The sequence below is a fragment of the Somniosus microcephalus genome, chromosome 3 (genome assembly GCF_052327205.1).
Source record: "Somniosus microcephalus isolate GS21.2 chromosome 3, FLI_Smic_1.0, whole genome shotgun sequence".
Lineage (NCBI taxonomy): Eukaryota > Metazoa > Chordata > Chondrichthyes > Squaliformes > Somniosidae > Somniosus > Somniosus microcephalus.
In genome coordinates, this window is record NC_140989.1 from 76,696,429 (window position 1) to 76,721,512 (window position 25,084).

General features: G+C 41.2%; 1 protein-coding gene across 1 annotated transcript in view; it reads right to left on the minus strand.

Annotated features, from left to right (window-relative positions):
- prox1a (prospero homeobox 1a) overlaps positions 1–25,084 on the minus strand; it is a 203,161-nt gene that overhangs the window by 39,721 nt on the left and 138,356 nt on the right. The window lies entirely within an intron of this gene.

A 25,084-nucleotide genomic window follows, 5' to 3' on the forward strand; every position in this document is an offset into this window, starting at 1 on the left:
AGCACATTAACAGAAACTTCACATGAACATTGGCTAATACACCCAAGTGCCTACCCTTGTGCGTTGTTAGTTGGTATGCTTGCACTAGGATGAGGGTGAGTGTGAGGGGTGGCTAGAGAGATGTGGAAGTGATAATGTAGATAGAGAGGGATGTGTGGAATTGCAAGGTAAGTTGGTGTGAGTAAGGATGTGCAGGAGTAGGGTAGGGAAGGCAGAGTGATGGGGATGTGATGAGTGGCATAACAGGATGAGGCTGAGTGTGGCTTTGCAGTAATGTTTCATGATCTACTGAGATCATTGAAAGGTTTGCGCCACTGCAGCCTAGTCCTCCTGGTGACATCCCTGCTTGTGTCCTCCTGTGCAATGTACAATCAGGCTGCATTGGTCTCCTGGGGAGATTTCTTCCGAACAATGGAAGGGAAGAGAACCTCCCTGTGTGCTGTGACTCCCTCCATAAGCATATGAAGGGAGTCATGGGAGAGCTTGGGTTCAGCTGTGCACCTCTGTGCAGTGTTTGTCAGTGCTTGCAGCACCTCAAAGCTGTAGAACACTGACAGCACAACTGTCAAAATAAATTTGCGCATGGTCCCTTTAAGGAAACCGGCTAATGACGCATCATCAAATGATGTCATCAGACCCGCTTCCTTCAATTGGCCGGCAAACGCGCCGGGCAGGCTTAACAAGCCCAATCAATGTAAAATCATGCTACACAGCGGGCTGGAGCCAGCAGTGGGGTCGGAACCCGCCACCGACGTCGCCCGCCATGGACCCGCCGAGGTAGGGAAAATCGCAGCCGTAGAGACCGTGGAGGGATCGAGAGAAGTGGTGGTGAAGTAGAGCTGGGGGTTGTCAGCATACATGTGGAAACTGACACGGTTTTCAGATGATGTCGCCAAGGAGCAGTATGTAGATGAGTAAAAGGAGAGGGCCAATTAAAGATCCTTGGATCACTCCAGGAGGAACATGGGGCAGGGAGGGGAGAAAATAACTTACAATAAGAAAATGCTAATTATGCCATCCTTTATAGACACCTCTGTACTGTATAAAGATCCTGCTCATGGCTAATGTGAGGAGCCGTTCATTTAAAATTCATTTGAAAACCCTTTGAAGTATAGATAGGTGTTGACAGTTACTAAAATTCTAATTATAAAACAGTAACTAGTTTTTACATGCAGATTGCAAATGGAGGAAATTTAGTAAAAAAAAATGAATTTAATAATACTTCCACTTACGTAGTGCCTTTAACATTGTCAAAGTGGTTTATGCTATTAATTCCTTATTTGAAATGCAGGAATTGTTATCTAGGCAAATTTAAAAGGCTGCATAGAATGGGATTTCTACCATACTAGTGTTTGATTTAGTACTGAGTTTCACGTCTTGCCAAAATAATTATTGACATGGTTAAAAACAATCTGACATATGCACACTGTCAGGCTCATTGCTGCAGAATGTTTTCCACTGACATTGTCAGCATTCTTGATGATTGAAATACAGTGTGATCTTTTAAATATTTAGTTTATATTCAATAACTACTATTTGTCAGGGTCTTGAAATCATTTTATTACCTCTGCAGCCATGCAGGCAACATTCCTATCATTATATGGAAAGAAGTGTAATATTAAAAGCAACCAAACTATCGCATCATTTATTTCCCTTCTTCAAAGAGACATCAGCATGAAAATTATCACATGCATTTATAGTAACATTTCTCCTGTCTGTTGTGTACGTCAAGTCTGTCTTGATTACTGGGCCAGGATTGGCTGCCGGGGCTGTCTCGTGGGGGTCTGGCGATCAGGAAGGAGGGCAAGTCCGTGGCAGGAGAGGCCCAAGCTTTCCTGGTCCTCCTGGTCCCACAAGGAAAGTTAAAAGAATGTATCAGTTTGGGTCTCCTCAGGCCCCAATCCTCTTTCGCGCTGTCTTCACTTAGTGGGCACGTCACAGCAGCTTCCTGCTCAGGCTGACCAGTCATGTCATCAGGACCCAATGTGCATATGTAAAAAAGGACCCACCGGTTTTGGGCATGCTCAGTTGAATAGGTTAAAAATGGGAACAGTCGGCTCCTGGAGGCGCCAGGGCAGGTAAGTGAGCAGGACGATTTTAACTGCCCACCTGTCCGGTTTCCGCCAGGTGGGTAAGGGTTAAAATCGCCCCAAAATTTCAGTTCTTTCATGTGTCCATTATCTCATGTTTATGTTTGTTTTAAAAATTATTTTTAAGAAAGCTAATTTTTTGATGAGCAAAGATATGAAGATATTTTATATATGACCACAGGGTTCACATTATGTAAACTCCCCCTGCAGACAGCACCCACCGTACAAGCTTAGCTCCAGTCGGCAGCCAGAGCACTGCTTGCTTTTTGCAATCCCCTCACACAACAGGCAAATGTGATCCCTAAGTTATCTGCACTCATTATTTTTAAATCTTGGTGCCATCCTTACCCTTGATTTCTGCCACATTTTTTTTGACATCTGTGACATTCATACAATAGCGCTTTTTTGTGGAGGTTTTTCTGCACCATTTTGACTAATTTTAATATCTTACATAATTATTTGATTGTATCTTAATCCTGACACTAACTTTGGCACAAAAGATTGATCAGGAAAATGGGATCTGCCATATCGAACCCTCCCTGTCTGAAAACAAAAATGCCAACATGCCAACTGAGGAGGGCAGCAGCTTGAGAGCAGAAGGAGGAACTGTTAGTAGGGAGCAAAATGCCACCAACAGCTTGGAGACTCTTGGACAGCAACAGCTTGTGCTCAACGCCAACTGTGCTGACACGCTCTCCAAACAGTCTGCAGTGCACCTCCAGCAGGTATTGCCTGAATATATGTATGGTACTGTGGAGGAAGGGTGCTGAGCATGTTGCCACATAAAGAGGGTGGGCTGCTGATCACAATGAGATCATGAATTCTTCAGTAAAGGCTGTCAATGCCATGATGGCAGTTGGCACAGTGGTCTTCTCCATGGGGGAGTTGCTGGAGAGTATCATTGTTAAGTTTGCCCCCAGCAGACCATCTATGTGCACTTCAATGACACCTATGCAGAGGACAAATGCTCAAGGAGCAACATCAGGTTAAGACGTTAACAAAGCAACAAGGAACAATGGAAGTGAGCAAAACTGAGGTGGCTCAACTATTTGCGAGTCATTACCGACAGCAGCAACATGTTGAATTGGTGCAGCACATTTGCTGACAGCTGAAGGCTAGCACATCAACACTCACATTAATCTGTTGTGGGGGAGTTGAGAGAGACAACCTGTAGAGGAAAAAAGCACTGAGAGGCAGTAGGGAGAGAGTGAGTCACACACAGACCTGCCCTGTTGAGTGGGAGGAGAGTAGGGTGGGGTGGGGGGATGTGGGTAGAGGAGAAGGAGAGAAACCCTTCTGCCCCAGGGAGATCTGGCTCTGTTGGGAATGGGAGGGATGAGTGTTCTTGGGGGTTAAGTGGGTCAATGTTACAAATCAGTCTTTCTTCCAACTCACTGTGAGCAACACCACAGGAGATCTATGAGTACTTACTAATGATTACCAAAATACAATCATTCAAACTGCTTCTCAGTCTGGGGCTTGTTACTTTGGAATGTCCTATGTGGAAGCAGTTGATGCCCGTGGAACGATGGAAGATTAAAGCTGATAGGCGTTCTCTTGTAAACACTTTCTTGTTGGCAAATCTTTTTCAGCATGAAGATGGACTGCCAGCTGAAATTAAAGGTCACCTTACTCGTTTCTCCAGGGCTGTGACTTCTTAAAAAAAATGTTGTGATTTGATTTCTCAAACACTCTGGAGAAGTTACTGATAATTTTTCTGATTGCCCTTGACACTTTGCTTGTACATCATATCGGGAGATACAATGGTCTAATCCAATTAGGATCAGCTTCTTTTCTCTCATTCTTGCCTGAGCTGATTGACAGGATACTAACTCCACTACCAGCAATGAGTGAACAGGCGGAAGCAATGCTGTGAAGCAATTGCTCCTGAAATGTTCATGGCAATCCAGAATCTTGTTAATACAGACAGACCGAGATCATTCCACAAATCAAAAACAAAAATGGCAAACTTTCAGAGACAGAAAACAAGCTGCATATTAGCAGCTGAAATACTGCTTGAAAAGATCATTATAATTCCTCCTGCTAACCACATGATGGCAGTAAAAAGTTAGGAGTGAGTTTTGCCTGTTATCTAGTATGCTTATATGGAGAGGGAATAAGGGTCGTTGTTTTGTTCTCAGCACAAAACATTCACTATAAAAGAAAGCTTTTTGAAAATTGCTTAAAATGAACTTTTAAACCTAGCAAATGCATAAAGGATGTTTAATGAACGTAAGTGTGAATATTTACATTTTGTTTAGATTGTGACATCTTAATAATGATAGTATTTCTTGCTTCAATTTCCCATGGTCTTTCCACAAGGGTTGCTGTCTCCTTGCAGTTTCCTTTATTTCGAAGAGGTGGATGATTCAAGCGTGAACTTTTTGCTAACCAACATAATGTTCCGCAATTAACGGACGTCTGCACATTGAACTTCCTGTCCCCAAGGTAAAGTATTTTATGCAAGCTACTGCAGCCAGTGGCCTGTACAAAATATTTTGCACAATTTTCTATGTACGAACCTCCCATCTTTAGACTGAGCCACTGTACAGGTGATGTCTCCCAGGCCTCCACCAATGGTGGTTTTGAGCCAGCTGCTGGGAGACCTCATCCCCAGAGTGATTCACTCGCCTCCCCTTGGAGAGGTGTCTCCCCTGACAGCACAACTGAGATCAGGAACTCACTGTCTGGGGAATAGCACTGTGAACCAGCATCCTGCCACACCATAATATCCTGAAATACAATTATCATCAGCCTATATCAGTTACCATCAGCCCAATGACTTGTAGCGCCATCATCTGGGAAGGATGTCACTGTTGTTTTCACTAAGCCTCTAGAAAACCCCATTGCCATACTTGTTTCTCTATACATTATTGGGAGTTTCACCTGAAAGGTGTTTGCAGAGTTCAATCTCCAGGAATGGAATTTCTTGTGGGGGTGTAATTGGGAAGTTATATGTGAAATTACACCCATTTTGTGCTCATTTTGCCAATATCAATTTCTGCCTAAATTTCCTGCCAATCTCATTAGAGATTACCGACCATAGAGCACATATACCAGAAACGCTGTTTACGGCGGTCACGGTCCATCATCAAATACCCTACCCACCCCAGCCACAGTCTGTTCGCCCTCCTGCCATCTGGGAGACGCTACAGATGCATTCGCACCCGTACGACCAGATTTAGGAACAGCTTCTTTCCCAGGGCTGTCATCCTACTGAACTCCACAAATAAACTCTAAAGCCTGCACATCTGCCGATGCACTTTATTATGGTTATGTTTATGTTAATGTATTACAAGCCAAATGTATGTTGAATGTTCAAATGTCTTAATCTAAATGTACACTCTCGGGAGCCGCAAGCCTACATTTCGTTGTACTGCACTTGTGCACTAACAATGACAATAAAAGTTGATTTGATTTGATTTGATTTGAATTCAGTGTAAACTAGGGAAAATCAATGTAAACAATTGGGGCCCAAGGAAAGTGCGAAACTCACACCATATATTCCTTCTTTAAATATGAAAAATAAATTTTCAATCCATCTAACCATCATTCATGCACATTAGGCACAGCATGTTCAAAAACATGTGATCATGGAAGAAACATAGAAACATAGAAACATAGAGATAGGAACAGGAGTAGGCCATTCGGCCCTTCGAGCCTGCTCCGCCATTCAATGAGATCATGGCTGATCTTCGTCTGAGATCATAGCTGATCTTACCAGTTCAGTACCCCGTCCCCGCCTTTTCTCCGTAACCCTTAATCCCCTTAGCCTTCAGAAATATATCCAATTCTCTCTTGAAAATATTTATTGAATTAGCCTTCACAGCCCTCTGTGGCAGGGAATTCCACAGGCTCACCACTCTTTGAGTGAAGAAATTCTTCCTCATCTCTGTTTTAAATGATTTGCCCGCTATTTTTAGACTGTGGCCCCTGGTTCTGTGCTCCCCTGCCATTGGAAACATTCTCTCTGAGTTCAGCCTGTCCAGGCCTGCCATAATTTTATATGTTTCGATGAGATCCCCTCTCAATCTTCTAAACTCCAGTGAGTACAAGCCCAAACTATTCAATCTCTCCTCGTAGGTCATTCCCGCCATTCCAGGTATCAGCCTGGTGAATCGCCGCTGCACTCTTTCCATGGCAAGAACATCCTTCCGCAGATGGGGCGACCAAAACTGTACACAATACTCCAGATGCGGTCTCACCAGCACCTTGTACAGCTGTAGTAAGGTATCCCTATTCCTATACTCGAACCCCCTTGATATGAAGGCCAACATACCATTTGCCTTCTTAATCGCCTGTTGCACCTGCATGCTCTCCTTCAGTGACTGGTGCACAAGAACACCCAGGTCCCTCTGCACTTCCCCATCTCCCAATCTATTGCCATTTAGATAATAATCCACCCTCCTGTTTTTACCCCCAAAGTGGATAACCTCGCATTTATCCACATTATAGTGCATCTGCCACGTATCCGCCCATTCCCCCAACCTGTCCAAATCGCACTGTAGCCTCCTGACACCCTCATCAGAGCCCACCCCTCCTCCTAGTTTAGTGTCGTCAGCGAATTTGGAAATATTGCATCCAATTCCCTGATCCAGATCATTTATATATATTGTGAACAGCTGGGGTCCCAGGACAGATCCTTGCGGCACCCCGCTGGTCACTGCCTGCCACTCCGAAAACGAGCCGTTTATTCCAACTCTCTGTTTTCTATCCGCCAGCCAGTTCTCTATCCACGTTAATACTTTGCCCCCAATCCCATGAGCCTTAATTTTGCATGATAATCTTTTGTGTGGAACCTTATCGAAGGCTTTCTGGAAGTCAAGGTACACCACATCCACTGGCTCTCCCCCATCTATTTTACCAGTTACTTCCTCAAAAAATTCCAGCAGATTAGTCAAACACGATTTACCCTTTGTAAATCCATGTCGACTCTGTCCGATCCTTTCCCCATTTGTCAAGTGCTCCGCTATTTTATCCTTAATAATGGACTCTAGCATTTTGCCCACAACCGATGTAAGGCTTACTGGTCTATAATTCCCTGCTTTCTCTCTACCCCCCTTTTTAAATATTGGGGTAACATTAGCTACCCTCCAATCCACGGGTACTGTTCCCGAGTCAATGGAGTTCCGGAAGATGATCCTTAGAGCATCTGCTATCTCCAGGGCCACCTCCTTAAGTACCCTAGGATGTAGTTTATCAGGCCCCGGGGATTTGTCGGCCTTCAGTCCCCTCAACTTACCCAACACCATATCCCTAGAGATACTAATTTCTGTCAGCTCCTCCCTCTCATTAGTCCCTATGTTTGCCGATATTCCTGGGAGGTTATTTGTGTCCTCCTTTGTGAATACAGAACCAAAGTATGAGTTTAATTGGTCTGCCATTTCCTTATTCTCCATTATATATTCTCCCGAATCGGACTGCAAGGGACCGACTTGGGATTTTACCAGTCTTTTCCTCCTGATATACCGATAAAAGCTTTTGCAGTCTGTCTTTATGTTTGCTGCAAGTTTACTTTCGTATTCTATTTTCCCCTTCCTGATTAATCCCTTTGTCCTCTTTTGCTGTATCCTGTACTGCCCCCAATCTTCCGGTCTGGTGCTTTTTTTTGCCAGTTGATATGCCCTTTTTTTTGATTTTATGCTGTCCCTAATTTCCCTCGTTATCCACGGTTGAGTCACCTTTTTAGGTTTATTTTTATGCCAAACCGGTATAAACATGTTCTGGAATTCTTCCATTCTATCTTTGAATGCTTGCCATTGTCTATCCACTGTCAATCCCCCCAGAAACACCACCCAATCAATCTTACCCAATTCCCGTCTCATACCCTCGTAATTCCCTTTATTTAAGTTCTGGACCTTAGTCTCTGATTCAATTTCCTCACTCTCCATCTCGACTGAGAGCTCGATCATATTATGATCGCTCTGACCCAAGGGGCCTCGTACAAGAAGATTGCTGATAAGTCCCTTCTCATTGCACAATACCCAGTCTAAAATGGCCTGATCTCGAGTCGGCTCCTCGACATATTGGTCCAGATAACCGTCCCGAAAACATTCCAGGAATTCCTCCTCCTCAGAATTTTTACTAATTTGGGTAGTCCAATCAATATGTAAATTAAAGTCACCCATGATGACAGCTGTGCTCTTATCGCACGCTTCTCTAATTTCCCTTTTTATGCCTTCCCTCACCTCCATATTACTATTTGGAGGCCTATATATCACACCCACTAACGTTTTCCTCCCCTTGCTATTTCTCATTTCTACCCATACAGATTCCGTTTCATCTGAGTTAATATCCTTCCTTTCCATTGCATTAATCCCCTCCTTTACCAGCAATGCTACCTCACCTCCCCTACCTTTTTGCCGATCCTTCCTAAATATTGTATATCCCTGGATGTTAAGTTCCCAGCCTTGCCCACCCTGCAGCCACGTTTCTGTAATCCCAATCAAATCATACTTGTTTACCTCTATTTCCACAACTAATTCATCCACCTTGTTCCTAATGCTTCTAGCATTAAGATACAAAGCCTTCAGGCTTGCTTTTTTCACACTCTCATTATGAATTAGCTTTTAACATTTAATGTGACTCATACTGAAGCCATCAAATACATTCAAAGAAACAGAAAGTACAGCGCAGTTCTCAGTGAAGATAAATTTTAAAACATTTCTAAAAATCACAATACAACACCAGGAAAATCATTTTGTTTCCTGCTGTGGCAAAAATTCTGGGTGTAATTTTACATTTGTTATGAACTTGTGCAATTGTAGGAAATTGACGTCTATGGCACTTTAGTCCTGGGGCAGAGCCATTGTAATGAGTTGAGATGTGTTTGGGTGCAGGGATCAATAGACATAAAAGATCAGGGAAATTTGAGAGTAGCATAATTACCTGCAGAACACACTTGCGCCCGAGTTTCCTCGATCTTTTACCCAAGTATTTGCTTTACGCCTCAATTACATGTGTCTCTCAGAGGGCGCAAATGCACAGGAAATCACACCCCTATTAGTAACATGACTGAAGAGTAAATTAATTGCATTTTTCAGCACATATACTATCACCAAAAATACAATGAGATGTCTCTCTCACTTACACTGTAATATACGTTTCTAACCTTTCTGGATCTTCCCTAGTACTATTCCAGCAGCCTGAGACCAAGGGGATGAATTTCCTCCAAGCTTCTCATGCTCTGCCAACATATTTTCGGCAGAAACCCTGTTTACACACCCCAAGGAGATTCACCCCCACTCCCCAAATTGATCACGCTGCCTTTGCAATGAGCTGAGCTGTATCAGATTGAGATCACTTACTTCAGTGTTCCCAGATCAGTTTCTCCCTGAGTAAACCAGAGTGGCTTGGAACTGACTGACAATATTGTCTTAATCTCAACTTCATAAGAGCAATTCTTACTGTACTAGTACGAATTTTCTATTCTGTGCCCCAGCCAACCTGTGATCTCTTTGAGTGAGAGGGCCAATTTTATGACAAATGGTGCTAAATTGTGGTTAGTTTTCTGATGTGGCCTCACACTCAATAGGAACTGGATTGAGACAGCCCAACTAATTTCAGCCCGTTAGAAAATCAGAAGTGCACAATAGTGAGCTCAGCTGACTTGTTCTCCTTCCAGTGGGCAAGTCCCTGGCCTCCGTTTGAGTGGTTCCCAGGGCAGCCTGGCTGAGATCAGAGACTCGCTATGTGCCACCATCTTGGTGAAAATGGTGTACGGCTCTTGCCCTATCCTAACCACAAATGGCCTGCCAAACATTTTGTCTTGAAGTTGATACCCCTTTACAAATGACATTTCTGATCTCAGTGTGGGTTCTTGTGTATATCACTTGTTGATATGCCCTTTAAACTGCTTTACCAAAACCTCAGCAGAAATCTCATAGGCAGCAATTTCATGAAATCAGTGTAAATTATGTGAGCATCATCTACCATGCATTTTTTCTGCCAATGTTCTCCCTTCCTCTCTTCTGAAGGCATTGATTTTTTCTTGGGCATGATTCCATGGGTACCAGGTGCCCTCTGGTAGCTCTCCAAAGTGACTATTATTTATTTGTGAACATTGACATTGTATGATGCCTGACTATTCTCACGTGGATGAGATCACCGCCATGCTCAGTCCTGTCCTCATGTAATATCACACGTACACATCCAACAAGAGTCGCTGGATAGTGATCGGGTCAATTTTTTTCTCCCTCTGCACCAGGTGAATGAGCCAATGATAGCTCCCCTCATCCCACCCTAGCTGAAATAAGTAAAATTGACACAGACTATGATCGAACCTGGGACCTTCGAGTCTGCAGGACTCAGCTATTTACCAAATAAAGTCAATGAACCACTGGGAAATCGCTTCCCAGGAATTATTACAAGCCTACAATCTACTTGAATGAGAAGTTGCTGTTAAATATTAGGAATTGCCACTTCTCCTTTAAAAGAGAAAGGAATGTGTGCTGAGAAATCTTCCCAAGATAGTCCTTGTAAAAGCAGTCTGCTGTGTAAGACTGAAACTTAAAAACTGTTGTGTAGTTCTTTTTGTTAATAAATGCATTTAGAACCAAGACGAGCCTTGGTATAATTACTTGACAGTAATCTGTGAATTCAGATGGTGGTTATATCTTTTGCATTTTTGAATTATTTGATTCCCTCAATTAGATTATACCTTGCATTCATTCCTGGATTCCAAATATTATTTATTTAGTTTGTAGTTTGGTATGTATAGTGTCTAGTATATGTGTTGCACATTTTAAAATCCAGATTGAAGTTGGAGTTGTTTCCATTCTGGAGTACAGATTCCATTATAAAACCATTTAAAAACAACCTCTGGATCCAGATATCATTAAAAAAAATCTCCTCACCTTCCAGGGTACTTTAAGTTTGAATTCAGTTTAGAGATTAGCACAGGCCCGCTCTCCAAACTGAATTTGAATCTATTTTTTCTATCTAGGCAGGATACTGTCATACTTCAGTATGGTTCCCTCAGAGTGAGAATTACTCTCTATTCTGGATTTTTTCTAAAATTATATTTTAATGTCAAAGTATTATTGCCAGAATTGAGTCAGAGACTGGGAAGAGTAGTTATGTCACATAGGCCTGGACTTCCCCTTGGCTGCACAGTTACTGCCCTCTTTTGCATTTTGACGTCAAAGTGGAAATAGTTCTCAATCACCAGTTTGGGCAGAATATGCTAATTGGGGTCAGGTGATCAGAATTAAACATGTGACAAGGGACAAAAAGGAGCAACCAATATCACTGCTTTTCATTGTCATTCTGAGGTGTTCAGGATTCCAGCTGGGTGTTTGCTTATTGCAATCAGGAGTAGATTTAAAATGTTGCTAGAACGTGCATTAAGCCCCTCACTCAGGCTAATGGGAGTCACCATTTCGGCTCATGCCCATTGTGTGCCATATACTCAGCTAATATGTGGACAGTTGCATGTCGTAATATGAGATTGGCTAAAAGAACACACGCAACATACGGTGGGTGAGATGAAAGAAGTAAATCAGTTTTGACTAAGCATGTGGTACAGGAAAAGCATGAGCTGAAATGGTGGAATGCAAAGCTGATTGGCTCTGAACATAAGTATAGAGAGGATCCTTACAAAAAATTGTCATATGGACTCTCCAGAACATAATCAATGGAAAAAATGGTGATCACATTAGGAGGATTTGGAATCCTGTTTTGAACAAGACTGCTGACTTAATATTGCCTTAATGACTTTGGGTTGGCTACCACCCCATAGTCAATGGGCAGAAAATTGGCTCGTTTTCCTAAATACACATTGCTGGATTTTAATGTTAATTTATATACAGATTTAGAAATTTTAAACTACTTTATGAAATGTTACCAATTGATTACTTGCAGTCGAGTGCTACCATCCATCCATTGCTGACCAAATGATTTCTTGTGAGGTCAGGTTTTAACCAATCAATTTTAGGTAGACAGTTACTGATTCTACTTAAATGTCCTTTATAGCAACTGGTATCTGAAGATGCAAGAGTTTCCATTACAATTCAATTTACTTTGCAGCACATGCCTGACTATATTATTTGAATATTTTAAAAATCTAGTTACTGTTGTAAACTATAATACAAATGAAAAGTGTTAAAACACATCTTCTGAAAGCTCACCTGTGTATCGGAACTCAAGGACAAGCGAATACCTGCCTATATTTAAATTACCAAGACTCATTTAATTTGTATGATAGTTTTAACACTTTTCATTTGTGTGATAGTGCTTTGGGTGATGGTGCTTTTGTTCATCCTGAAGTCATGACAGTCTTTATATAAATGCAAGTTCTTTCTTTATTAATCAAGAATGAACACATTTATATATTCAGACATGAGTTGCAAAGTAAATTGAACTGTAAGGGAAGCCCTGTTAATACTCTCTACATTTAAAACTGTGTGATGTAGAATTAGGCAGCAATTTAACAGATTTGACACAACAGTAGTCTATTTTTTCCAGGCATAAGGCCGTGACAAAGTCAGGCCTATGGTTCTGGTGCAGAAATTGAGAAACATCTGTTGTCTGACTAACAGCATGTTCACTCTACCAGCACTGTCACATTGTCACCTATGTAACCTTAAGCAGCCAACATCTGTCTCTAATTATAATTCATGCAAGATAGGGTGCTATCTATATTTCCTGACCTATAAAAACAAAAAAGGTTGCTTTCCATATTCATTGTGGCTCTGCTTTAATTCATATATTAAATATATGCCCTCCTTTCCTCCCTAAATCCCTCCATCCATATAAACTCGCCTATCCATATACATGGCCACTCCCTCGATCTTGCCATCTCACGTGGCCTCGCTACTCCCATTGTAACTGTCACTGATAAGACAATCTCTGATCATTTCCTTGTATCGCTCTCTACCCATATTCACCTTCCCTCTCCCAAACCCACTTCTTTCTGTGTCCGCCCCTGGAAAATATTCTCCCTCAAGTCACTTACCACTGTACTTTCAAATTCCCAACTATCCAGCCTTTGACCTACAATTCATCATGACATTTCTGCAGCTGCCGATTTGCTAAATCATACCCTCTCCACTGCCTTTGATGCCCTTGGCCCCATTCAAACCATTACTCTCTCTCACCCTAGTCGTTCCCCCTGGTATACCCCTCTTCGCTGATCCCTTAGGTGCAGAATTGCAGATTTGAATGTCTTTGGCGGACAACTGGTTTAACCATCCATCGCCAGATCTGGTTGGACCACATAAAGCGTTATCGGGTCCTGCTCTCCAGCGCTAAAACTGCTCATTATTGCAAGATCCTCCATGAATGCAAAGATCACCCCCAGCTTCTCTTCTCCAGTCCAAACTGTCTTCTTCATCCCCTGCCTCCTCCACCCTCACCTCCAACAACAAGTGCGAGGAGATCATTGACTTTTTTGTCACAAAGCGCGAGACCATCCATTCAGCTGCCTCTGCCGCTTCCCTCCCTTCCCCTAGCCCACCAGGCCAAACTTCCCCATATGTTCCCCACTGCCCTAGCCCTGATCTCATGTCTTTCTCTAGATTCTATCCCATCTCCTGCCTTGCTCTTTCCAAGCTCATCTTGTCCATGAGACCCACCTCCTGCTCCCTCGATCCTATTCCGACAAAACTGTAGACCACCCAACTTCCCTTCCTAGGCCCCTTGTTGCTGATATTGTTAACGGTTTCCTCTCCTCACGCACTGTCCACACCCCTCCTTCAAATCTGCCGTCAAAACACTCTCCTCAAAAAACCCACCCTTGACCCCTCTGTCCTTGCAAACAACCGCCCCATCTCCAACCTTCCTTTCCTCTCCAAAGTCCTTGAATGTGTTGTCACCTCCCAAGTGTGAGCTCATCTCTCCCGCACTTCCATGTTTGAATGCCTCCAATCAGGTTTCTGGCCCCGCCACAGTACTGAAGTGGTCCTTATCAAAGTCCGACATTCTTTGTGACTGTGACCATGATAAACTATCTCTCCTCATCCTTCTCGACCTATCTTCAGTCTTTGACACAGTTGACTATACCATCCTCCTCCAACGCCTCTCCTCTGTCGTCAAGCTGGGTGGAACTGCCCTTGCTTTGTTCCATTACTATCTATCGAATTGTAGCCAGAGAATCACCTGCAATGGCTTCTCTTCCCACTCCTGCACCATTACCTCTGGAGTTTCCCAAGGATCTATCCTAGGCCCCCTTCTATTTCTCATCTACATTCTACCCCTCGGCGATATCATCCGAAACATAATATCAGATTCCACATGTACACTGACGACACCCAGCTTTATTTCACCACCACCTTTCTCGACCCCTCCACTGTCTTTGATTTGTCACACTTCTTGTCTGACATCCAATATCGGATGAGCAGAAATTTCCTCCAATTAAATATTGGAAAGACTGAAGCCACGGTCTTTGGTCCCTGCGACAAACTCCATTCCATTGGCACTGTTTCCATCCCCGGCAACTGTCTCAAGCTGAGCCAGATCATTTGCAACATGGTGTTGTGTTTGACCCCGAGATGAGTTTCCGACCATATATCCGCTCCATCCCAAGACTGCCTACTTCCACCTCCATAACATCGCACGACTCCAACCCTGCCTCAGCTCATCTGCTACTGAAACCCTCATCCATGCCTTTGTTACCTCTAGACTTGACTAGTCCAATGCTTTCCTGGCCGGCCTCCCATCTTGCACCCTTCATAAACTTGTGCTCATCTAAAACTCTGCTGCCTGTATCTTAACTCGCACCAAGTCCCGTTCACCCATCACCCCTGTGCTTGCTGTCCTACACTGGCTCCCAGTCCAACAATGCCTCAATTTTAAAATCCTCATCCTTGTTTTTAAATCCATCCATGGCCTCGCCCCTCCCTATCTCTGTAACCTCGTCCAGCACTACAAGCCTTCGAGATCTCTACGCTCCTCCAATTCTGGCCTCTTGCGCATTCCCGATTTTAATCGCTCCACCATTGGCGGCTGTGCTTTCAGTTGCCGAGGCTCTAAGCTCTGGAATTTCCTCCCTAAACATCTCTACCTCTCTCCTCCTTTAAGAGGCTCCTTAAAACCTACCTCTTTGACCAAGCATTTGGTCATCTGTCCTGATATCTCCTTCTGTGGCTCAGTGTCAAAAATGTTTTTATTGATATTGCACTAGTTACACGCGTTGGGAGTTTTGCTACATTAAATGCATTATATAAATATAAGTTGTTGTTGTTGCTTAACACAGCAGATTGGATTTTATTATTGCCCTCAACAGTGCACTGCTAGTGAATACAGTGAAAGGTACTGCATGCACATTAAACAGAAAACATTCTCATCAGAATGGAGACTCATGATTAGCAGAAATTTTTGAATGATCCCTTTCTCTAGATAGTTTAGATAATGGGATTCTGTAGCACACTCTGAAATGAGCTAATGAAACCTGTAAAATCATTCCACAATTGAAGAATGGATGCTGGGATATTTTGCCTTGTCCGTTAACATCCTATCAGCTGATTTCAATATTGGCTGCAATTCATACTGGAATGAAAACTAAGCTCTATAAGTTAATTTCTTGTTTTGGGGGTGGCCCCACTTTCGCATTGAATGATGTATATTTCCTGTCATTTTCCATCTCATTTCTTTTCAACAGTGTTACATTTGAGAAAGTGGCAATTTATAAATGAAAAATAAAATCCCCCCCACATTTTTTTCATTCCCACTCTTTCACTCTTATGGACTTGATTTAAATTATTTTCAAAACCATGCTTTGGCTTAAGTAAAATGCCAGTTATTAAAAACTATCATGACAAATTAATTTGATCTTCAATTGCCTATTCAAATTAAAGAAATAAGTAATTTATTTCAGGACACAAATGACTGGCACAAGGGGTTGTCATTTTCTATTTTGGCTCTGAGTTTAGATTGGACAGTTTGAATTGATTGAAGCCAAAGCTGATTTTCACCCTTGATTTGGCTCTTTGGAAATAATGGTCAACTCATCAATAATCCAGAAAAAGTTTCTATTTCCATCCATGGCAAAGATTCTCCTTTCACATCAACACCAGCAGTACCCATGTGCTATTAAATACCTTGAAATATAACACACACAATATTTATGGATCAATGATAATGAGAAAACCATAACATGCCTTGTGATGACTGTCAATGCCTAGGGGTCGATTTTCATTGACCCGTGGAGTCGGGATTGGAGGCATGCGGGGGGTTAAAGTCCCGAATTCGGGGGTCCCGACACCATCCCGCCCCCAACACGCCTCCATGTAAGTTTCAAAGGAGGCGGGTACCCACACCGCACTGGGACCTGCCTACCCGAGGCGGGAAGGGATTAGTGCCAATTAACTGCCTGTTAACAGGTAGTTAACAGGCAGTTTTTAGCCTAATCCCTATTTTAAAGCTTGAAGTGTGGGATTCCCGACGGCTCCAAACCACACCAAGTTAGAGTCGTCGGGCTGTCGGGTTGAAGGGCTTGGAGGGGTCAACATGTTGGTGTTCAGGTGAGTGATAGGTGCATGAGTGCAAAGGTAAGTGTGTTTGGTGTGTCTAAAGTGTGTAAAGAAGTTTAAATTACCTGTACTTACCTTTTTAGCCTTCCTTCATCTAGGTTTCAGGAGTCCATCATCTAACCGGCACAGAAAGCAGAATGGCTGCGAACTGTCAAAAAGTGACAGCCTGCAGCTTTCTGTGCCGGTGAGATTTCTAACTGAGTCTGTGTAGAAGGACTCAGGTTAGAAGTAAGACCGTCAGTGTTTGCCTGCTTCAAACAGCTGTGAAACGTCTTGACAGATGAAATTTCAGTCTGTGACATCACCTGTTGCTGGGTGGCCCTTAATTGGCCTGCTGAGCTCACTGGGTGGGCTCAACAAGGTCAATCAAGTTAAAATCGCATGGATTGGCCGCATCTCGATGGAGGCGGGACTACAACCCCGAAAGTTGTAGTCCCGCCTCCTTCCTGACTTCTGAATGAAAATCACCCCCTTAGTCTTTTTAGCCTAGAAATGATTGTTTGTGATATTAGCATATGGACTCATAACACATTTGTATGACATTTGCATGTCCACTACTTTAATGGAGGCACAAGCCTATTTAAAAGAGAGGATAAAGTATTGTTGCATGAATGTGTTGTGTTCATATGCCAATATTGGAGACAGTAGGCAACAGAGCATTTTAAATCACACTAAAGTTATGGATGTAATCACAAATTCCACACTGCTTTAAGTGATATGGTTATGGTTTTCCTTTCAAGAATACAAGGAAGATGATACGTGTACTTTAAACGGAAATCAAGGACAGCTACAAGGATCTATTGCACAGAAAATACTGCTCTTTCACTCCCAGGTCATACCTCCCCAGTGGAGACAGAAATACAAGATCAGACTAGCTTGCAAATATTTTGTTTAGATTAAAATGAGACTTTAAACACTCCAGTGTCAAGAAAAGTAAATAAAAGATTAACAAGACAATTAAGAATTGCACTTGTAGCTATAAATTAAACTGTTGAAGCCCTTAGGGGGGCATGTCACATATACTCCCTTGTGCACTGTCACATGAAACAAGTTAGCTTAAGATCTAAAGAGGGCGTTGCATTTATCTGCATGTGGTTTTTCAAATGAAACTAATTATGATAACTGGAACAAGTGAAAGTCAACTTGCTGATATTGTTTAAGCGTAATTAGACTGTAGCAACAGTGAGCACAAAGGGAGACTTTTAGTGCTGGAATCTAAATATTTTTCACTGGTTTATTCTGAGATAATTGTTTTTTTCTTTGTAATATATCCTTTATTTGCAGCTACTCTTTTACACCTGTTTTAAAATAATGACGTCCCAAGCTTTATCAGATCTTTAATTTTGCATTTCCTTTTGTGACTCATTGCTCTTTGTTTTCCTTTCCTCTCAATCTGCTCTTTTTCTAACTGTCAGTCAGTCTGTCTTCTAGCTGTCAGTTTTGAAGAATGTTTTTTTAAAAAAGGTCCTTGTGTATCAATTCTCTCTTGCCTTCCGTGGTCTCATTCAGTCAATGGATGTCCACAAGTCTGACTCAATTCTGAAGCAGCTGTTGCTTCTTTTTAAAACCATGTGCTACTAAACTAAAGGAAAACTCTGGACTTCAGACAACATGTATTTAATATGCAAAACACTCTTTGAATACGTATTTCCTTGCATGAATTCCTTTGATTATATAAAAGTGGATATTGGCATTTACATTATTGTAGTCATTAACTATGTTGAAGTGAGTATTACTGACTTTTTATCTCCGATCCGGTTGTACTTTGCATTTTGCTTTACTGCAAAGTGGTCTCAACTTCCTAATGATGCAGAATGGTGCAGAATAACTGAAGCTAAACTGATGTTTAGGCATCAGGTGCAAACCCACTTCCAGGCCTGCTTGACCTTTGTACCGGATATAGTATGACTAACAAGTGCAATGCAAACCTTTTTCCCTCCTATTGTTTCACCAATTTTCTGCTCTTCATTGAGATTCCTTGAAAGAGTGTAGATCCCTGAGTAATAGTGACCCTTCGGGTACCACGAAGAGTGAAGTGGCTAGCCCTCATACGTGCATCTAAATATTGAAAGTCACAGCTTGAACCAAGCATTGATTAGTGTAGTCCTACAGATCAGATGGTGCCAGGCTCAATCGCTGTTCTGTGCCAGATTAGCCGATCTGATCTGGGGTGCTGCAGTTACCTGAACTATGGAGGGGGAATAAATCAGCAATGCTCTCACCTCTGCTCACTACCCAGTGACCCCAATTGGCAAGTGCACGTTTGTGGCCAGCAGGTGAGATGAAGATCGGGCTTGGCTGCGATGTATCCTGGCGTGGACTAGCCTGCCAGCACTCAGATACTGGCTACCTTCCAGTATCTCACCCTAGTAATCATCCTCCATAGCTCAGGTTAGGTAGAGATTGTTGGCAGGTTTTTCAACCATTGGGACATCATAGCAAAGTCCGATCGTGTCCATTACTGATGTCGATGAGCATGCACTTTCCAGCAGCATCATTGGATAGCAATCAGAAGACGAATCCCTGGCTGATTTTCCCCCTTTCTAACCCATGGGTTTTATTGTATATTTGCAAGGTAAGCACCCTGGGATGATCAGTAGCGAATGAAATTCAATATGGACAAATACAAGGTGCTGTACATTGGAAGTAAAAATAGGAAGCTCCCTGATGGGATCGAACTTGCCAAAGCAAAAGTTAACCAGACCTAAAGATGTTAGGAATAAAAGGAAACTACGATGGTATGAGGCGCGAGTTGGCTAGGATGGATTGGGGAATGTTACTTAAAGGGTTGATGGTGGATAGGCAATGGCAAACATTTAAAGATCGCATGGATGAACTACAGAATTTGTTCATTCCTGTTTGGCATAAAAATAAAACAAAAAAGGTGACTCAACTGTGGCTAACAAGAGAAATTAGGGATAGCATAAGATTCAAGGAGAGGACATATAAATTGGCCAGAAAAAGCAGCAAAACTGAGGATTGGGAGCAGTTTAGGATTCAGCAAAGGAGGACAAAGGGATTAATTAAGAGGGGGGAAAATAGAATATGAGAGTAAGCTTTCGGGGAACATAAAAACTGACTGTAAAAGCTTCTATAGATATGTGAAGAGTAAAAGGTTGGTGAAGTCAAGTGTAGGTCCCTTGCAGTCAGAATCAGGGGAATTTATAATGGGGAACAAAGAAATGGCAGACCGATTAAATACATACTTTGGTTCTGTCTTCACAAAGGAGGACACAAATAACCTTCCAGAGATGTCGGGGCACATAGGGTCTAATGAGAGAGAGGAATTGAATGAAATCAGTATTTGTAGGGAAATGGTGTTAGGGAAATTGATGGGATTGAAGGACAATAAATCCCATGGGCCTGATAATCTACATCCTAGGATGCTGGGTTATATTGCCAAATGAATTGAGTTCAAATATCCAGAAGTCATGCTGCAGCTGCACCTGGTTACTGTGCACAGCTCTGGGCACCATAACTCAGGGGCCCACCTATGACTGAGAGGCAGTGCAGAAGCAATGAAGTTGATTGTTGGTGTTTAAAGGGAACCACCATGAAAAATGATTTGATAAGCTAAAGCTCTTCAGCTTCAAAAAGAGATGTCTCAGAAAGGACCTTGTAGGTGAATATAAGATACTTGATAGGATAGATAAAGCAAATATGGAACGATAGTTTCAGACACACCAAGACAGTAAGACAATAGGGCACAGATTCTGTTGTTGTGAAGGGCAAATTTAGGACAGATGTTGGGAAGTATTTCTTTACACAGAATGATCAACAACTGGAATGGCCATCAAAAGGGGAGGTGGAGACCAGGAGGATGGACTCCTCTAAACAACAGCTGGATGTAGTAGCTAGAACATGGTAGAATTGATATCCTGAAAGCTTGAGATTGAATGTGAAAAGAGTTTCTCCATCTAAACTGTGAACATGTGACCTAAGAAACCCACAAAAGATAGTCACCATTCGAAATAAATTGAACTGGTGCATAAAGGCAGGTCTTTGTTCAATCCAAACTAAAAATATTGAAATGATGACTTAAATCCAACAATGGTAAATTAAATAATGATCTAAACTTCATTTAAACAGAGCAACTTAAATTTAGTTACACGTTCCATTTACTTATAACCTCTAAATTTTACCAGGGACTGTTTCTCCATTAGCATATGGCTGTTTAATCCATGTATAGGTTTCATTTAATCAAATTAGAAATCCTTCTGCTTCTATTTAATCAGGGTGACCTGAAATCAAGGGCAGGTTTCATAGTATACAACTGATGGCAAACAACTGACAAGAGGCTGGTCAGGACTGATGACTAAGGATTTCTTTAGCTGTGACCCAGAGAGCAGCTGAGCTTGTCTCATCTCACACCTTACGGTAGTTGATTTTTAATCTTGGTACTTGCCACTTAACAATGTGTTTTCTATCATCTTCCACCTTAGTTTTGTCTGCCTCCTGCTGGTCAATTGACAATCTGCTGAAAGCTGTACAGAAGTCTATCAATTCACACCCCTGGTCAGGGGATCAGTGTGCGCAAGGGAATAAAGAAGGAATAAAATGCAAGCTACAAAAGCACTATGGCTTTCAATTGTAACAACCTCCAAAGAACATTCTGTAGATTTTACATTACCATTTGTTCTACGGTACAGTCCTATAAAGTAGTTACACCAATTAGTACTCCCCCATCATGACTGCATTTACAGTCTCATTCAAAATAAGAGGTTTGCAGTGCTGATCAACTTGCCGTTTCTCAATTGGCATGTGCAGATTCCATTGGCACAGGCAAAGGTTGCTGCAGCTCCCAGGAACAAGTGTTGTTCCTTTACACTTGGCTGCCCAAGCTGAGGCGAATAGTATTTAATCTCACAAATACCTCAGAGAGGGAACACCTCGACGATTTGCAAACTCTAGTGTAAGAATACATTAACAAATTTTTGAAAACACACATTTGAGTTTGTAATTTTGTATCCAGGCAGTGGACTGTGAAACTTGTGAATTGGTTTTTAAAGCTTTGTTAAAACCAGAAAGCACAGATGTTAAAACTAGGTTCAGATGTAGCGACAGATGGTATTTGATTATGGAGCAGACTGTTCGTATAATACAAAGATGCCGCTTCAGCCATACATGAGGCGCTGCAGATAGTGGTGGTGGAAAAGATTTCAGGGAAATTTAGAAAGCAGGTGGTTCCAGTGGTGGTGTCGTTACAAACTGTCTGCTTCTGGCTGTCGTGTCTGACAGTAACACTAAATTCACCCATGGCGTCAATAGCCCTGTTTACAAGGTACTTTTCTAATTTAGATTTAAATTTGAATTTGGAGTGAAAAGCACTATTGGTAATTGAGATGGCAGCAGGATAGATAGAAATCCAGCATGGCCTTTCTTAAGATTTCGATCATACATTATCATAATGTGTATTCATACACATAGATATCTATTATATATTTTTTCTATCCGTTAGGTAGCAGTGGGATGTTGATCTTCTCCAGGGAATGAAGAGATCTCATAATCCTTGAATAACAGGACTGGACTGGATTCAGATATTATTTTAATTGTGCTGGGGTTATTATAGCAGCAGATTAAAGTTTTAATTGAAGTGAGTTTTAGACAGTGCTCATTATATTAAAAAATAAATCTTTCTATTTCCTCCTTTCTATCAGCACCCCTAAATTTAAATATTATACCACAATATATAATTGACAATTTTAACACAAGATCAGGGTCTAATCATTGGTACATGTCTCTGTTTTTATGTCATCTGGTTTACGTAACTGATTTTTACACCAGTAGACAAATGAAACAGGAGGAATGGTGCCACATGACTGCACTACATCATGACATAACTCTGGCACGTTACTGAATTACAACACAATTATTACACGACTGTATAAAGGATCATAGAATGAATTATATTTGGAACCTTTTTTATATTGTTGGTGGATCTCACACCGGTATTTTTACATATTTGGTATTTTACCACTATTTATTTTGCTGTGATTTGTCTTTTAAATTTAAAAAAACAGATTTATATATTATTCTTTAGGAAAACAAAAAGTGAATTTCCCTCCTTGCGAAAACAAACTGCTTGAAGGAGAGTGATCCATGTTCTTTGAATCGCAATTGTTTGAAAAATTAACCCCTTCTGCCTCCCAAAAAACAAAAACTACTGTTAATAAAAATATTTTTTCAAAGCATGGTTTGTTGGTGGATTTCATTGGGTGAAAACCTGAATGTGAGGATTGTCCTGTTTTATTGTCACCCTCGTGCTCTGCCTAGTTGTTGATCAAACTGTCAGTCAAAATTATTTCTTGGTGATGGCCTTGCAAAAACAAATACTGAAGTTAGCGTATTTTGGAAATAGGAAATGCTTAACTCTGTTTTTGAGCACTAAAGAATTATCCATGTGTTTGGCAGTAGCTGTGTTACTTTTATATTTTTAAATGCAGCTCTCAGGTTCTACAATAGCAATCATTTAAACTTGTTAAAAGTGTCCTCAGCAATTGTTTCCAACTGGTCTGTGGTACGCTGGTTATACCTCACAGTCTTGTAATTATTTCAGTTTTGTATATGTATGATTTTTGTTTCATTCTACACTATCTGCAGTGTATAATTATATTTTTTATTTTAATTTAATTGTACATCACCTAAAATACCTGTGTCTATTTTTCTAAATACAAGAATCATATTGTTTCTTACTTTCTCATGTAGCTTATATTTTTAACATGTGCAAAATAAAACTAATGTTTTTGAAAATTATTTCTTCAATCGCATCAATAATATTTTGTTTTTCATCTCTTGCAGGAACAGTTACTTCACATTGTTGAACATCAGTATATGTGAAAATAAAATATCAATTTAAGCTGAGGACACCTTGGATGGAGTTATTTATTTACTAATCAACATGATTTTTCTCTCTTATGTAGTGACCATTAATCAACAGAACTATACATAGGCTGGGGTACTAGCCAGGAGGAAGTATAACCCACAATCACCATCACCTATAAGAAGGAATCTGTTTAAATAAATACCAAGGTTGTACTGATGAGTTCTGTGAAAGGTTACTTACTCTTCCTTCAGATGCTGTTTGACCTTCTGTGTATTACCAACCTTCCTTTTTTTTTGCTGAAATCATGCAGCTGCCTTTAAGAAATCTATCCTGTGTCAGAAGCTTTACAAACCTCTGTGCCTGGTCCCCTCAGGTCAGTGCCTTTGTTTGTAGTGGCAGATACACTGTGCACCAACTCAGGCTGTTTAGTGTCACTAATCATCTCCATCTTGCATTACAATTTGCCAAAATGGCAAAATTATGTTATCTAAAACCTCAAATCAGGTATATTCCTATAAAACAGCTAATAAACTGCAACCTCATTATACATGCATTACATTTTCATAAGTTTTAGTATTAAATTATTGTTTTGGACACTTTAGTTTCTCCTTTCTTTGAACATTTATGACTTCAAGCACAAGCATTAGAAGACAAAAATATCATAAATTCACTGAAAATTAATCTAAATGTACACTCTCGGGAGCCGCAAGCCTACATTTCGTTGTACTGCACTTGTGCACTAACAATGACAATAAAAGTTGATTTGATTTGATTTGAATTTTTAGAGGTGCTTCTTATTACAGAAATACTACCAATGACTGAACTTAAATGAAGCAGAGCTCTAGAATGTTATTGGATGTTTTGAATATTGAACATATAAATATTGCTTCTAATTATGCTGTTTACATAGCTCCAAAACAAAATGACCAAAATTTTGCATTGTTTATTTTAAATCCTCTAACAAAATACCTCAGTCCCTGAAGTCAAATGAAGAAATTGCACCTTCCTGTTTTGACCACAATGTCTTCAGTCTTCAGTTTTGGTTTCTGCTGAGTAACAAGGCACTGTAGATTTACCATGTAAAAGTATAAGCACCTCAAGCATCCATCCCTGTCATTCTCACAATTGTTGAAGCATTGATGTTAGAATCACTATTCAGGTTTTTATTTCAAACAATTGATGTAAAAATAAAAACATTTTGGTGAAAACGTAACCATTAAAATTTAGAACATTAATAAGGACATTATAATAATCTGATCATCTGAAATCCTACTAATGTAGTCCAAGAACTTTTTATAACTGGTCCAAAACTCTGCTGCATATATTGTGTAAGGCACTACATTCTGCTCCCCATCACTCCCCCATCCTTACAGATCTGCACTGGCTTTTGGTCCCCACCACATATCAGGCGAGAATTTGCGGGGAAAATAACGGTGAGTTCACGGTGCACGCCGTTATTAGCGCGTAAAAAACAACAATTTGTGTCGAGGAAGAGATATGCCGTGAATTGTGAATCACTGCAAACTGCTGGCTGATTTGCAATTTGTGCGATTCACAATTCACGGGATCTCGCTATCAACCTCCCCGTGAGTTTCAAGAAATTGCTGGATTTGCGCATAAATACGAATTAAACTCGCCGCAGAAAGTTCGGACTGCTACTTTAGGGCATAAGAACCCTGTAATTGGGGTGATTAATGGTCCTG